Source organism: Lolium perenne, chromosome 4 (genome assembly GCF_019359855.2).
Source record: "Lolium perenne isolate Kyuss_39 chromosome 4, Kyuss_2.0, whole genome shotgun sequence".
NCBI classification, from domain to species: domain Eukaryota; kingdom Viridiplantae; phylum Streptophyta; class Magnoliopsida; order Poales; family Poaceae; genus Lolium; species Lolium perenne.
The window spans coordinates 226,266,030-226,283,228 of NC_067247.2; the positions used below are offsets into that span (position 1 = coordinate 226,266,030).

At 42.0% G+C, this 17,199-nt stretch overlaps 3 long non-coding RNA genes across 5 annotated transcripts; all 3 read right to left on the reverse strand.

Annotated features, from left to right (window-relative positions):
* Positions 1–6,308: 6,308 nt before the first annotated feature.
* Positions 6,309–8,236, reverse strand: LOC127323272 (uncharacterized). Its single transcript, XR_007865499.2, has 2 exons — positions 7,731–8,236; positions 6,309–6,737 (listed from the first exon to the last, which is right to left on the reverse strand). It is a non-coding gene; the product is annotated as an uncharacterized lncRNA (long non-coding RNA).
* A 2,297-nt stretch (positions 8,237–10,533) lies between these two features.
* On the reverse strand, positions 10,534–13,894 carry LOC127323270 (uncharacterized). Of its 3 annotated transcripts, XR_011756720.1 has the most exons (6): positions 13,757–13,894; positions 13,499–13,648; positions 11,980–12,670; positions 11,699–11,814; positions 11,438–11,590; positions 10,534–10,986 (listed from the first exon to the last, which is right to left on the reverse strand). It is a non-coding gene; the product is annotated as an uncharacterized lncRNA (long non-coding RNA). The 3 variants fall into 3 exon arrangements; XR_011756721.1 differs by lacking the exons at positions 13,499–13,648; positions 13,757–13,894 and having other exon boundaries at positions 10,534–10,842; positions 11,980–12,839; XR_011756719.1 differs by lacking the exons at positions 13,499–13,648; positions 13,757–13,894 and having other exon boundaries at positions 11,980–12,839.
* Positions 13,895–14,890: 996 nt separating this feature from the next.
* LOC127323264 (uncharacterized) lies at positions 14,891–15,875 on the reverse strand. The gene is made up of 3 exons (XR_007865491.2): positions 15,642–15,875; positions 15,117–15,202; positions 14,891–15,002 (listed from the first exon to the last, which is right to left on the reverse strand). It is a non-coding gene; the product is annotated as an uncharacterized lncRNA (long non-coding RNA).
* Between the last annotated feature and the right edge of the window lie 1,324 nt (positions 15,876–17,199).

Sequence of the window (17,199 nt, forward strand, 5' to 3'; positions counted from 1 at the left end):
TTGAGGTTCACAGAATGCAGAACTCCATTATTTTTTAGTAATTAAAAGGGTTACCATAAATGCAAAGGTTTGATACACTCCAAACCTTACCAAGATCCAAAAATGGCAGAGGTTAAGCGGAAAATGCTGAAAATTGTAAAATAAAAAGATATCAGCTGAACAATACTACGAAAGGAAAATACTACAAAAGGAAAATAATCCCTCTTGCAACGTCCAAATAATCCCTCTGAACATGTACATAAAACATCTAGGATATGAACTGATTGGCTTAAATTTTCATTAGTACGGATTGATTCTATCTAGGATTATTTTGCAGCAAAAGTTCCAGTTTACCATATTTCACTGGTCAAAGTAATTAATGGGCAAGAGGATACCGATCAGCTAAAACACCACTTTGTTCAGTTGCTTCGCAAGATTTTCACCCTGCTTTGTTCACCTAATTAATATTGTGTGCAAAATACCACTAATGAATAACCAGAGCGTGAGTTGTGCGCCTGTGCATTTATTCCTACATGTAGGAACGCTATTTTGATATTCAACGAAACAGTGAACACAAGGGACATTGGCACAAAATCAGAGAAGTTGACACCAAATGGTACAAAAAAAACCTCCAAAGCAAACAAGAAAATCGAGAAACATTGGCAGCCAGGGCCAAATGAACAAAATGTTCTCCCCTCCCAAATAGCACACAAAACTCAACCCAAAGTCCTGAAGCGAAACTCTTCAAGCCAAGATCTGGCAAGAAATCCAAAGCAAAACATTCTAGAGGCTCCACGAATAGCATATCAGTTTAGTAAATGCAGTGGTAGCTCCTTTTGGTTCATTTGCTATAAAGCCTATAATCTTAATTTCGATGAAAAGCTAACCAACACAGGTGAAGAATATATGGCTACATTATGTTTGGGAAAATAAATGTAAGTACAGTTGTACAATTCTAGCAGCATGAGAAAGAGTACTTCATAATATAATATCAACATCAATATCTCAACAGCATGAGAGAGAGCTGTCACGCCACTGCTAACCGCCCCGTTCATGCATATATAAACAAAAATAGAGGTAACGAACGAACATGTTCACAACCAAGCTACTGAAATGGGACTTGAAAGGACATAAACAGAACACAAAAATAATAACCTTAGAGTTCAGAGACATGAAATAGATCAAATTGTATTATTCAGAAGGTGACAAAAGAAAAGAACACCTTTGGACCATCGCGCCATCATAAAGAAATGTCAGACAATTATAGTAGGAAAGAAGATTAAGATCCAGTTATTAGTGAATATTGATAGCTACATGTTTAGCAAGCAGCATGACAGGTCCTATGATTAACACATGTCAATTTAGAATGTGCAGGCTTAGATATTTCTGCACTTGCTCTTTCCTCCTATCCCATGCTAACGCAGACCTCTAATAAATAAGATTATGCCATGTAAAGCAAGAGGGACTATCCCAGGCGGTTACTCTCGTCTCAACACCTCGGTGCAGTGGTGTGCCTTGTGCTCTTCCTTTCAAGAGCCGCAGGTGAGGAGATGGTCGGGGGATAGACAAGGGAAAACTACCATTAGAAATGGTTGTACATACACATGTTGCTTGTCTTGAGCATCGAGGAAGACAGAGAGACAGAGAGCAGCAGCAGCACAAGTAGCAGAGCATAAACGGCCGGCCACCACCTGCACCAATCCATATCGGCTCAGTCCCAATCCGGAAAACATTATTGCAGAAAAACTCTACAAAAAGAACTGGAAAAGGGGGAAAGGATACATCATAACCAGCTAGTACCAAGCAAGCAAGGGGAGGACAGCAGAAACCATGTACTGCAACCTAAGAAGTTGATTCCACATGGCACAGTTAAAATACTACAGCAGACCCATTAGTCACGGCCTTTCTACCTCCTCCAGTTTGTTCTCTCGCTTGCTCCCGTGGCATCGTACACCTAACCATCACAACAAATTGTTTCAGAAAATAAATAACAGTAAAATATCAACAGAGCAGCAATAGAGAACTGTTTTTTCCTTCTCGTCTGAGAATTCCCACATCAATATAAATTATCTTTTCAACTTCATCAACATCAAGCCTGCAAATATAATGTAGATCATTGTATTAGTATATAGTAAATAGAGAGCATGATTATTTTAGAGCAATCAGACACTGAACTTGTGTGTTAATGAGTTTCTCAAATACATACTACATCGATAGATATTTGTGCCTTGGATTAAGGTATTTTAATGGCAGTGGCACCATCAAAACTAATAAATTGTCCTGGTGACTACTCCAATGAATCACATTAAGTATATAAGGCTTAACCTTTATGTACTGAAGAGAAACTCAGAGAAATAGAAAATCACCTCATACCACATTTGCATGCTGGTGAGCTCCAATGAAGCCAAGGTGTGTTGTTGTATCTCACAAACAAGTTGGCTGCTCGCCTCATCAGTAGCAATGCCATCCCATGGCGTCAAAACACCTACGCCCAATCCAGGGTATGGCTTGAACTACTGCAACTGTGAAGAAAACAATCCATATGAATCAGAGGGTGTGGGTGGAAGGGCTTCCTCACCAAGTAAGAAGGTAAAATATAGTAATAACAAGACACCATATATGGACAGAGGTAAATGAAGCAGGCATGATGCATTATACTGTCTAAACATTGCCATCGAACCCCCAACCGCCCACGAACCTGTCCCCAATTGGCCGGAAACAAGACAAAACAACAACACCGACCACACAGATCTTCGCAGCGACAAACATCTCGCACAGGAATACCAAAAAAAGTGTGTGAGGAGCACGAGATTCTGACCTTGACATCGAGTCCCATGAGCACCTTCTCCCATATCTGCATGTCTGCTCCCTACCTACTTCACCAAGCACAAAAATCTAATCATATGAGGAAGAAACGATGATTAGAACGATCTAGATTGGCAGCCCTACACACAACCCTAGACCACGGATACGCTATCTCTGCTCTAATGGCATCGCCCGTTGCAACCTCATCCCCATGGCCGCCACCTGCCTCCGCCCAGCCTCCTGCTTCGAGGCTCATCTGCACTGCGGAATCGGCTCATGGACGGCGGCGAGCACAGGACGCGGCGACGTTGAGGGTGGGGATCTCTCCTGGGCCGGTGAGGTGGGAGGTGCCGGCGAGTTGGCCTGGCTGGTGAAGAGGGAGGAGTCAACAAGGTCACCTGGCCGATGGGGAGGAAGAAGCTGGCGCCGGCCATGGCGGCTGTGCCTCACGTCGGCAGCCTCCAACGAAGATGTGCGATGGGCAGACAGATGCAGCCGGCGGAGGCGCCACGCCACCCAACGGCGGAGATCTAAGCTGGGGTTGAGATCTGAACGGAGGACCAATATTCTCTGGCTCACAGAACGAGAGATGAACTCTAAGAAGGTGTATAATAGCGAATTGAAGGGGAACCCAAAGGAAAGCCGAGAAAAGTGCGGTCTGTCTTGCATGTGTACCTGTGCCGATGGTCGATGGACGCTGCCGCTGCAGGTTTCTTGACCGCATCGGCGCCGAGCCGCTTGGTCCTCCGCTCCCTCCTCCTGCTCCTCCCCGCGCTGTCCCCCGATGGCCTGCACCAGCTCCTCAACCTCCCCACAACGGCCGTCCCCGTCCGACTCCATCCCGAGAAGAGGCGGCGCGCCACCGTTGGGAGGAGAGTTCGTCGGGGATTGGGCAAGGACATGTCCAGCCATCATCTGCACTTGCTTCATATAAGAGAATTCTGCTAAATAAATATATCATCTGGCATACTCTTGATCATGGCGTGCATCCAGTCATCAACAAAGCTGCGAGGTACCTCTATACCTCCAGGCTGCTAGTCTACCCGATCATGCCGTGCATCCAGTCATCAACAAAGCTGCGAGGTAAACTAAAAATGAGTTGCTTCTCACACAAAAAAAAACAGTTTAGCTACGATGCACCAGTTGCAAATGCTTTTGCAGACCTTAAACATGGGAGATGAACTAATTTTAATTTTTACTTAAAATTCAGATTCAGCAACCACCGTGTCGCTTGAGCATAAAGAATATATGCATATCTTCAGAATATAAAGGATGCATGCTAAATCGGGAAAACAAGAAGGAAATTAATTCTGATTATCTGACAGAAAAATAAGCAAAGACAACATCAATTACTTGCAGGCTGCTGCATTGTTGTTGTTGCTAATTCAACAACCCTTGTGGCGGAAAGAAGTTGAATTGTATGAAAAGCAAGAGGCAGAGACGAGATCATCAGCGAGATACATGAGATACATCATTCATGCCGATGCTCATCCCTATGGCTAAGCAACATCTAGTAGCACATAGCAGCATTGCAAGTAGCAGGCAGGCTTGGCAGCAGCAGATCTAGCAGCACACAACAGCACAGCACGAGTAGTAGCTGTAGCCCAAATCAACAAACAAGAACACGAGTAGTAGCAGCAAAAAAATTAAGGGGATACCAAGATTAAGGGGAGACCAAGAGAGGAAGCATGAGAGTACCTGCCTGACGGAGAACTGGGGGACGGGACTGTGCCCCCCGCAGGTGGCGAGCAGACGCCCGGCGAGCTCCTGCGGCTCGTCACTCTGCTCTGCGCCGCCAACCACGGAGGGGAGATGGCTCAAGGACGGGAAGGCGTCCGCGACCTCTGCGGCCAAGACTCCACCGTGGGTCGTCGGCTGGAGGATTCATCTCCTCCGCCTCTGCATCATCTCCGCCAGGCAACACAGCCAAATCCCCCTCCGGTGTGTCGTCTCCCTGTGACCAGCAGCGACCTGCCGCTGCCGATGCGGGTTGGTTCTCGGGGTCGGAGAAGAGGAGGCGCGACGCCGGCAAGGTGGAGAGATCGTCGCCGCCGCCAGCCCATCACCGCTCCCTCAACCCGCGATGCATCGCGCGCCTCGCATCCAGAGCCGGGACGGCCGCCACCTCCACGCTGCGCCCCAGCCTCCTTTTCTTCACCTAGGGAGGCCGGCGCAGCTCTGCCTCCCTCCTCCTCCCGCACGCCGTCGTCGCCGCCACACACGGGCAAACAAGGAGAACGAGGGTTGGGGGATTTTTGCACCACCGTGTCGATCTAGGGTTTTCACCCACCACCACGCACACAGAAAAATGAGGGGAGAAAGGCGACGTGAGCGAGCAGCCTCGCCCCATCTGTTTGTCGACCCCACGCCTGTAAGGCCCCATCCGTCATGGACCTATTCGCACAAGCAAGGAGTGAAAAAATAGTTACCAGATCCAACGGCCATGGTGAAAAGCGGGCTTGGATAGTTACTGTTCCAACGTGATTGGACGAACGAGATTGATGTGCCCCTTTCAGGTGGCTTGGTTGGCTGGGTAGTCTAGCATCATTTATAGGAGAAACTAGATGACCCGTTGCGCTATCGCGCAAAAGGCAAAGTCAATTCAGAATTAAAATTATATGTTTTAGCTTATTTTAATATTAAGAATTAGTCCGGAAATTCACAATTTTGATTTCATATTATTTTTTCAATGCTTTTGTATAATCTCCTCACCAAATTATTGTTAATGTAGCAGAAGAGGTAGTACAATAAAAAAAGGATAAAAAGACAATTACTAATCCCAAGAAAAATGTATCTACTTCAAGACAAAAGGTTTGGTTCAAGATTTTATATATACATTAGAAAAATACATATATAGAAAGTTCAGTAAACAATATAAGTATATGTACAAATTCACTGGTAAATGCATAGGCTTTACTCTCACGACAACAAATGTCAAAGAGCTTGATTTTCCTTCCGAGTCAATTCATCCCAACAAAAAAAATATAATCAAACTTTTTCATCGACTGCCAAGATCTGCTCCTCACAACATAATCTACGATGAGAAAAAAGTCAAATAAGTATTTAGTTTTAGCGCCTAACATTGCTCTCTATTGACTTCGTTCTAACACAAAAAAATCTAAGGTTAATCACACGATTATTTATGCAATGTCACACTTAACTGATCAATAGATGTAGAATCTATGATTTCTTATAGCGATCGCTACAGGGCATATTATGACATATTTTGTTTCAATTGGAAAAGGAACAAGAGAAACAAAACAATTGCTAAACGTAGTAGATGGTTTCGTAATCATATGGAGCAGGTTCAGTTCCACAAAAATGACTAATTCGCAGAATATGAACGCAAATGGCATGTTTCAGCTTTAACCAACTGCCAGCCAATAAAAATATGAAGACCTTCATGAAATGATCAGAAATCAAATATCAGTCGTTGTACCAGCATCTTTGTGCTTGGTATGAAAATAATATCACTATATCAATATTCTGAAAAAAGAAAAGCAATAATAATCAACAAAGCTGAATTCAAAGAAGAAGGGGTACAACTGAGCAGCATACATATCACCGAAAATCCCAGAGACCAAAACAAGAAATACATGCTGATCGATGTAACAAATTTTAGTTCGGTCGCCTTTATTATTTCATTGCTACTCCTGCTACCCTAGCGCCACCGGTCTTCCCGCTGCCCTCCCGCTCGAGCTCGTCCCCGGCACCTTGGGCCAGCGGCCTCCTGCTGCCCAAGCTCGCATCCGCCTCAAGGAGGCCGGTGCATCTTCTTCTCCATCTCGGGCTGCCGCAACTGCGCCCATGCGTCCACCTGAAGGAGTCGATCGCTGCTGGGCCAGCTTCTGCTCCCGCCCAGGCGGCCACAACTGCAACCTGCTCCCGCTGGGCCAACCTTTCAAACTGACCAGCTACCTTGCTAAGGCTCTACGGTCGGGTTGGCTCCACCCCTACAGTGTAGCATTTTACATTGACTGTCAAACTGACCTGCTACAGGTTTAACCACCATAACATAGGATGACGTGAAAGCTAAATGAGGCATCAGAGCTGGGTGCTCACAAACATCTTAAGAAACTGAAGAACAAAAGTCTCATCTCAGGAGCTACGCCCAAGAACGAGTAGCTTTGCAATATACCACAATTGATAGAGAATGAAAGAACAGAGAAACAATCAACACCATATCATATTTTTGTAGTGATGTAAGATGCATCTAAGAAAAGAAGAGGTTAACATGCTTAATTGTGCTTACTTTCTATGAAACTAAACTGCATCTTCTAACTAAAAGCAGTAGAAAGCACAACAAAATATAATTAGAAAAAATGTGTGCTGATAAAAGCAAAAGAAGCATGCCCAGATCTTGATTTTGAAGAATATATTTAGTTCTTTCATAACCTGACAAGTCTATGCAGTTAAATAAACGAGCACACTCCAAACTACCACAGTTCAAATGCACAACATAAAGAGAAAACTTTCATACATGCATAACAACCCAAATGCTCTGAAATCTAAAGCATCTGGGATAGTTGCATTGCAAAATACGAACACTATCCTTACATGGCATGCTTCACCTTAGTTTTCAGACACCTAGACTGCACCTGGACACAGATAATCAGATACGTAAGAGACGATCTATTTGTATCCCATGTCTGAATCTTTGTGCAGCAGAAACTTCCCTTTATCTTTCCGGGCTGACAAAATAGGAGGAATAACAGTACAACAACTAAAAATAATACAAAAATGCAGTTTGATATCTATGTTAAGCATTTTAAAATAAAGTGTGTGTGATGGTAGAAGATTGCATATTATCATTACAAATTTAAGTAACAAAATCTAATGTGCGCCATGAGATTGTCAATCAAGGGAACAATAGTCACAACACACGGGAAGGTGTAATCCAGAAACAATAGACACGCCATGAGATTGTCGATCAGGAGTGTTATTACCTTGTTCCCAATCTGAAACGGTCATGTCTATGGAGACCTGGTACTATGAACACCTCCTAAACAACATCATCCCATCCTGACTTGAAGCAATAGCGGCGAGCAACCTCTTCATGCCGGCGATGAGTTAAAGGAAGAGGACGGACAATAAATAAATAAAACATTTACACATAGGGTGGATGTACTAAATTGAAAAGAGGAAATCACACATTAACCCTAAAAGAAGCAGTCTAATAACAAAGAGCAAGTTGAACCCAAGCCAAGAATGAAGAACCATCTCTGAACCCTGAACAAAATATTCCTACCAAGTGGAAAGGTTGAAAGGTAAAGTAACCCAGGAAAGCTAATTTCTATTTTGAGATCAGCAGTACTACCTTTATTTTTCTCTTAATGGAGAAAGCACATCACTATGAAGGCCAACTTAAGAAAAATGCAATAACCCTTACAGCTAATAGTTAGAAACATTAGGTGATAGGCATCAACAAAGGCTATTAAGAGCGCTATTTATAAAATCCATAATCTGAGATAACATAAATTAATATGATGCATAATTGTCAATCATAACCTAAAAGGGGAGCATATATACCAGGATATATTAAGAATTGATCATAGCTACCCTAGATAAACCAAAATAACAAGTATAATCAAAATAGCAAAGTATTTTTGACATGTCGGAGGCTTGGTGAAGCATACCACGTTTTCAAATAGAATAAAATTGATAAATTCAGCAAGAGGCACCCTAGGATATTTCCCTGCCTGTGTCCACAAGGAGATAGCAATAGGCACGCAATGGGCCTGAAATGGCAGAGAAAGCTGCGACAAGCGCAAAAAAATCAGCATGAAAACATTTAGTATCCGACAATGCATGGCGAACAAAGATGTATAAATAACAACACCTATCTCGGAGGCATTACTATATCTGGTTTCCAGTCCATCTAGCGGCCTATTGAATTGGTAGTCTGGTCCCAAAAACGAACAGATATGTGAAGATGAATCATCAACATCTGTAGTACGGAAAATGATGAAAATAATACATTACCGATTCTCATTAATAAAGCTAACATAAATGAAAAAACAACAGTAAGAGGCATGAACTGAATCCTTCATATGTATGTTAGCTCAGTCCATAGACTTCTGTTCTCTTCAAAATCCGCTACCAAAAGAAAAAAAAAAGATTTCAGAGAAATCCCTCTTGTGAATTGCAAAGTTATTGCAAGCCAGTGACCCAGAAATAAGTGAGTAAAAAAGGGTATGCATCAGCTGAGCTCTATCTGATTGTAATCTATCAACTTTTTTACAGGCCTAGCATGGCCTTTTAAAAGCCCACACAGAGAAACGAATTCAGGTAGAAATTCTATTGCTAAGTAGTTGGAACCCGAGTACTATTTTTTTGTACTCTCACGAAGTCACCTTGTGTATTAATACATAAGGCACCATGCAAATAAATTAGGATGGCCATGAAATTGTGCTATCAAATATAGTATGCCATTTTGCATAAGCCATCTTAAAGCTTATACATCAGCATTGTTCGCGGAGAAACATGAGAAGCACTATCAGAGAGGTAAACTTAAGAACAACCACCTCTGTTGTGTGCTGCACACAAATAGGCACAGGCCACCGAGTACTGTTTTGGGAAGAAAATAAATAAGCTATGAAGGTATGCAATAGACCGTGAAATTTTAGGGCAACTACTAAATGCATTCCCCATAACCAATGTAACGCTAATTCCATGCAGGTCAATAATAAGCATGTAAAGGAAATAGTATGTGTCAGAGGTTGAAAGGCACCATTACTGAGCCAACAATAGCACTATAAAGTAGTGCTTTTTCTATTAAAATAAATTCTTAGATGTATAAGACTACATGTAGCTATGGTAAACATGTCAGAGTTACTGACCAAAAAGACAGAGAGAACCTGCAGATCCTTTACGGGAAAAGAGGCCAAGGAGGGACAAGGAGGTAATGTGGCATCTCTTGTCCTCCTATTGTCATCCAATCAATAGTCTTTTACGCCTGACATCTATAGAAATAATTAGTGTGCACATCTTCAGCCTCAAACCAGGAAACAATTTGACAAAACAAACTGCATATAATATTATAATTGGAGCTAGCTCTACATTGCGCCGGCAATTTAATGAAGCGAGAATGGAGGCTAGAGTCTGTCTCCTGCAGCGGACAACAACTTGCAATCTTTAGCTAAAGCAAGAATATCATATGATCAATTGGAGAAAGCCCACCATTTCAGAGAAGGAGACGATTCATGGCCTAAACATGCAGAAATAACCTAGGGTTTGGGGATTTTTGGTACAGAGCCATGGAGGTGAACGAATCCCAGCAGCCACCCCATCTCCCCATCTCTTGAACACCAACACCTTCTTCCCTCCCAAGCAGTTGAGAGAGAGAGATATATAAAGGGGAATGGGATGACCAGGCCATGGACGGACAAAACTGGGAGGAGGGTGGCGGATCTTTCGCGTACCATAGCAGCTGAAAGAGAGGCGAAGACGGCTCCTCGCGACGATGCGAGGCGGCGAGACGAGCGGCGGCCCTTCCGCTTGTCCGGGCCGTGGACGATTCGAGGCAGCGAGGGGGACTATCTCAAACAACCAATCGCCCACGGGCACAAAATCGGCCACCGCAGCCCCGAAATCGCCTAGCGGTAGAGGCATATCCTGCGGAGGCGTGCTGACGAACGGCGAAGAAGGCAGGCCGAGGATGTTGTATCGTCAGCTCCTCCTGTTGCTGCTCGCTTCTGCTGGCAACAGATAAAGTACTAAGGTTATGTTTTACCATGCAGACTTGTTTCTTTTTCATATGTGTCCTATATTTAATTGACTCGACCATACTTAACATGGCACCGTGAACTAAATTGCACAGGTCATTACGTGATCGATTAACACACTAAAATGACAAAATCCAGAAGTTAGACTGCATTTATGCGTGATCAGAGAATATAAAGAATAAAGAAAATAACCACCTCAGCCGATCCAATGAGCCTCCAGTATCCACCTCTAGATTCTGAAGATATTCTTCCAGACCTAGGCTCATGGGGTGATAGAGAAGTAGAAAACTGCCGATACCAATTCCATCTCCGATCTTGTACGAGATCTAATGATCTGTAGACATAAAGTTGTTCCAAGTGTCAGGCGGTGCTTAGACTTGAGACGATTACAGTACCCTCTCTTTCTTTCATCAAAGCAGCAGATTTCACACTTGCTGAACCATTTAACTGAGTGGAAATAACATCCTCACCACTATGGCTATGTCAAAAAAAATTACACTAATTTGGTTAGGGTTCTGAAGTATATGTATTCTTTCATAGCAGCAAAAGAGCACAAGTGTAGGTTTAAAGCTAAAAAGGTGGAAATATGCACCCTAGTTTCAATTAGCACGAACAACATAAGTATTGCCAATAATCATCTGAGAGAATTATGTCTCTTCACAAAACTAAGGACTGCACATGATTACTATACTATATATGATCTCAGATCTGTTTACTCCCACCGAATGAATTACAACCACTCCAGGAGGTTAAGTATACAATTTTCACGTGTACAAGGAGTTTACTTAGACGGTTTTACAGTTCACAGAGTTGAGTAGAACCAATCCAACCCCCACATTTTGAGGGCTTAAGACTTTTTCTTACACTGTGGTCACACAATTTTAAACTAAAATTATCTTTTATATACGGGAAACTTTCAAAGTCAATACCTCATTATCGTCATGGTATACATCTTCACTGTCTTGTTTCTTAAATTGAGGCCCAAAACCAGCAGATAAACCCAACTGGCACAATGTTACACGGCACATAAGATAAGTCAAGTGGCGCTGTCACATAAGTATGTTCAATCCCCAAGCATATGCCTAACAATAAGAAATCAGACATGTTAAATTACTGTAAATAAAACTGGTTTTCTGAATAGAACAAATTTGTATCAAAAAGGGAGGATATCCACACACACACACACACACCGCTTCAACAATTTGGGGATGTCCACCTCCAGGATTTGCTGAACTGATCTGATTCACATCCTCAATATGATGGATTATAGCAAAGCAACATGCAACTTCCCCAATAACCATTTATCCTGCAACATGAGTAGCAGCGAAAACTTACATTCAGAAACAAAATCTGAGGAAACTTCCCCGTTGTCCAATTTCTTAAAGAAAAAAAGAAACGAGAAAGGAAGCAAAGCACATGCACATGCACATCGCACAGGCTTGGAGAGAGGCGGGGGCTGGGAGAAGCTCACCTTGGCATCTTTACATCAGTTGTGCTTATCGTCGCTCAATGAGAACTGTCTCTGAAGCCATGCTTGTGGTCTTAACGGCACTTCTGTGACCCAATTGCAAAATAATTTTATTTAGCAAGTAGTACTCCAAGCCCTCCTAGAAATTTATAGTCCGCCTCACTCCAAGATCAGCAACATCAAACCGTAGAAACAGAAAACACTGACTAAATGCGATATGAGGTATGCAGTAAATAGAAAGGAACCAAGGACCAATAAAGTGAGGTAGCTGCCATTATTTGATTTGGAATGAGGTTGCCCTACTCACGTAACTATCAGATCCTTTATTAAGTTATTAAAAATGTTGCGGAGTAAACTATACATGAGAAGATTTTAAAATGGTTTAGAAGGTTACCGTTAGCTCCGCCCGTGACCCACACTCGCTTCCACGCTGCCAGCCTTCACTCAGCACTCGCAGCATCACCTCCACTCCCCCCACCTGCACTTGCGACTCACGCTCGCTTCCGCACCACCAGCCTTAGCTCGATTCACGCCTCCACCTAGCTAGGCTGCTGACAGCTCGTAATGCATGCACGTTGAAAAGGAAAGCTCAAAAGAACCATACAAACATTAGTTATGCCGCTCTCTATACCTGAATCATCCTTTACAGTTTCTTGAGATTTATTCGGTCCGAACGGTCTTGCTAGCCATTTAGCTGCAATGGGAGAATACAACAGTGGTGTAATCAATACAGCTAAAAATAAAGATCACTTTCATGTGCTGGCCTACTAATTCACTGGCAAATGAATAAAGGGAAATAATGATCACATTTCTAATTGGTACTTTTTCATTCATGAGCAGATAAAAATGAAACACCCGGAGAGGGAAACCAATTCCACATCCACCAGCAAGCTGATGTAAATATTTTCAGACAAGAACCTGCAAAGCCTCTCTGATATTGCCAATGGCTTAAAGCAATAACATATTCTGGTATCAATTAGGAAACAACACTGCCATGTTGTACGGTCAAATTATATACGGCTTAGCGATTATTTCATCCTGATTATATAATATCCACTCCAGGTCTATTTCAGTCTGATTATATAATATCCAAACATTAAACAAAGTACCGTAATAGGCAAAGCGATGAATAAATATTTTTAAGGAAATTTGCTTCATGAAGAGAAGGAAGAATTTGAACCTACCTGCACACCCATATCAATTTTTATAGGCAGTGATTGGACGAGGAAAAAAATACAAATGGGAATGGAGAAACTGCTCATATACCGTGGTGTTCACCAACTCATTAAACCAAGAAGCTCCCAAGATGGAGCTTTTCTATTTGAACAAAAACCAGTAGCAAGACGCAATTTTGAAGAAAATCCACACGCACAGGTAGTAAGGCATTCTTGTAAACTCGTACATTTACAGATGACATCTCTAAGAATGTGCCAAGATCTAGAATTCGTATCAAATAAGAAAAACCACAGGAACTTGAGTGGTCAGAATTAGAGAGGGATGAAACAGAAATAAGGAAGCTTACCAACAAGTTATTTTTTGCCCGCTGCATCTTTCAAAAGGATATGGTAACCACTTCTTATATGATAGTCGCATGCCACCGCCAAACCGGAGGCCCTGGAAGGGCCATCCAGCCTTGCCCCTTGTGTCAAACCCCATTTGGCCACCATCGTACCTAAAACACACAAGATGCTACCTTTTAAATGGTCTTGCCAGATATGCACATCATTTGGAGCTCTCAAATAATTCAGAAGAATGACATTGCATTAATCTAAATATGTACTGTTGATAACAAAACATCACGGTCAACAATCTGCACCAGGTTTAATATGCCATTAAATTAAACAGAGGTAATAAGTTCATTTCCCAACGGTTATAGGCATGTCAGCGAGCGGTGCATATTCAGCTAGATGCTACTATTTTTCACTACGACTGCAAGCCTGGCCTCTTGTCTCAAACCCCATCTTGCCACCCATCATACCTAAAACACACAAGATGCTACCTTTTCAATGGTCTCCCATATACATCTCCTGCCATAAATTAAACTTCTTGCACCAGGACCAAGGAAAACGAAGCATAAAAACTATAAACTAAAATAAGAAGTAAATAACAGACAAGCACCTACTCAAGACAACACTAAAATTTAATTTTGTATCAAATTCTAGCAGACTGAATACTTGTTACCCAAATCATCAAGGCTGGAGAGTAATATATGTTTCTTTAAAAATAGATAATAGAAAAGAAGAGCAACATACCAGGCTTGCAATATACATGGATAATAGAAAAATAGCAGTACGACAATCATTGAAATGACAAAAGAAATTGTGTAATTGTAGTGATTTATACATGATGAACTGTATCCACGGATGAAACGATGACTTTCTTTGAGCACTGAATATTGAGCTAACAATTATATATCACTTCACAAGTAATAGAAAGCATAGCCTGTCAGTAAACATATATTCTATCCATCTATAAGTACTGAAACTTCTCTAACCAATTGTAATTATAAACAACTCTCTTGAGCAATAGGAAGTACACATAGGAAAATCAAAGCAAGTAGTAACCAGTGCTTTAAAATATTGGCATTATCTTCCCGCCACAAAGATATCACAGTCCAGTATTTAGCAATAGGAGTAAACATACACTATCAATTATTAATAGCAAGAAAAAAGGTTGAAACCAATGATTTCACAACCAATCTCAAAATTTCAGATCTGCTACACCAATCAACTATGAAAAATACACGGGCAGTCACAATACCTCTAGGGAAGGCCCTCTTGGCTCAATGCATGTTCCCAGTAATAGATCCAATTTGGTTAACCTAAAATGTAAATCGGATACACAATTCTTTAGCAGGCAAAGGAATTGGCTACAACAAATGTCAAGTATATACAGCGGAATCGAGAGGAGAATTACCTGACTTAGTGTGGTAAAATGCTGATGTACTCGGCTTTCACGGAATCCATGTTTCTACCTAGTACTGGGAGAAGATCCATGGGCTCTCTAAGGTCTGAAGCCTCTAATCCCTGAAGCAAACCAAGTGCAACAAAAATGACAAAACGTCATAAGTCCAAATGCAAACCCAGCAATTCTAACGAAGTAGATCTAGCAGTGGCCAGCAACTCTAACAAAATAAATACCATCGAACGAAGTATATTGATGTCAGGTCTATCGAGCCAGTAGCATTAGTACCATGAATGACGTCTCCCAAACAGCAGCCCCCCTCCTATATTAAGAAAATGAAGGTAACCAGTTAATTTTCCTCAGAACTAATATAAAAGTAATCAACGAAAAATGGTGAAATTTCTGCAAAAAGGGTATGTTAACAGATACTACACATATCACACAAATCAACAACAGAACCAACAACCAAATCTGCGGAAACAAAGTTGTGAGCAATATAACCTAATGATTTCTGCTGAAATTTATTTTTTCTCCAGATGAATATATCCAAGGCCATAGCAGTAGAACACAACTGTTGTAGATGTCGGTTGCTGCTCTCTCAATAGAGCAAACCCTAGCCTACCAAATAGCACAGTCAGCGACTGAAACCCTAGCCTACCAATAGCCACTGAAACACAACTAAAACAACCAGCGGAGAATCCAGAGAGGGGGGTGTATATACAAATCGGAAAGGGGGAAGTGGTAGAGATGGAGGCACTCACCGAGGCGATGCCTGGGTGGGAGAACTGAATCACGTCGAGGCCTCGGTAGGCAGCGCCGTCCACCACCTGAGGCAGCTCCACCGCCCCCTGCCGCCGCCGCCCGCTGCACCAACCCCTGGTGCATCCTCCTCCCGTGTGCGCGGCTCCTCCCGCCGTACGTGCGGCTCATCCCCTTCGATTTGGAGAGCTTGGGCGCCATGGAGGAAGGACGATGGCGAAGACGGAGAAGGCCACCAGAGATGCCCAAGTTTTTGCAGCTTGCACAAGGAAATAAAAAACCATTTATATAGTGCACTGCTCAAGTATCGATTGAATGAGTAAATTGCAGATCTTATCATTTCCACTCAAATTTATGAATTAAAGACCTAATTGTGACAATAGCATATGATGTCTACTCCCTCTTTTCCGTTCTATAAGGCCTATACGGTTATACGGAGTAGGTACATGGGAATTAAGGAACTCCCTCTATTATAAGAGACAAATATTAAAACGCTGAAAATAGAACAAATAAATGAGAGCAAAAAAGAGAGGATCAGTGAACTTGTATGTACACCTATACATTGAAGTGAAACTTGAGAAAATATATATGTATACCAAACAATAAAGAGTGCTTGGTAGTGTCAACTTACTGAAATAATCAATGAATCAATTCAATCACATAGAGGCGCATAGAGGCATGCAGCTAATATGTACGTGGTGCCAAAATCAAATCCTTAAATGGTGGTCTTGAGCAACCCATTTCAGCGATCTGTTCTACCAATTCATGCATGATGATTTCACTAATGCTGAGAGTGTGTATCATCTGAAATGGTGAAGGTTATATGGCACCAGAGCAATAAAAGATAGAACACCTGGAAAGGTTACCCCCCAAGTCTGAACTCTGCAATAATCAGGAACAGTGGCAGAACAAGCGCAAAAGGATCTGTGGCAAGCAAGGTTGCAACAAATACCTTATATTGTGCTTGCCTTATGATACCAAGCATTCTTTTAGGGTTTAGTCAAATTAACTAAAAATGATCAACCATAACCTTATATTTATAATATGGTTACTGAGGTTGTTAGACTTAGTGAAATAACTGCTTTGTTAATTACGTAATTTCGTCTCATGCTGCCATATATGTCCTTAGATTACAATAAGGTCCACTACACCCTACTCCTGCTGGCCATGGAAAATTTCATGGACACAAGCATGTATAAAGATGAAATATGTAAAGAGCATATTTATATCAGTATTACTTCTAAGAATGTACCATTTCCCGCATTCTCTGGGAAACATAAAAAAATGTATTCTATTTGTTGTACCATTTCCCGCATTCTCTGGGAAACATAAATAAATTATTTCTAATTAAAAGCATCTGAACTCAGCAACCAGTGTGGGATGAAGTGCGTAAAAGGTGAAGCTCTTATCTTCTCCGCTATTAGATATCCTTTCTCACATCAGGACTGGCAGCTGTTGATAGCATACCACATGATGTTATAAGGGGACTACTTGGTGCCAAATTAGCTATGACAACTATGTTGTAAGTTGCAGCAGCACCTCTATGGAGCGTGCTAAACT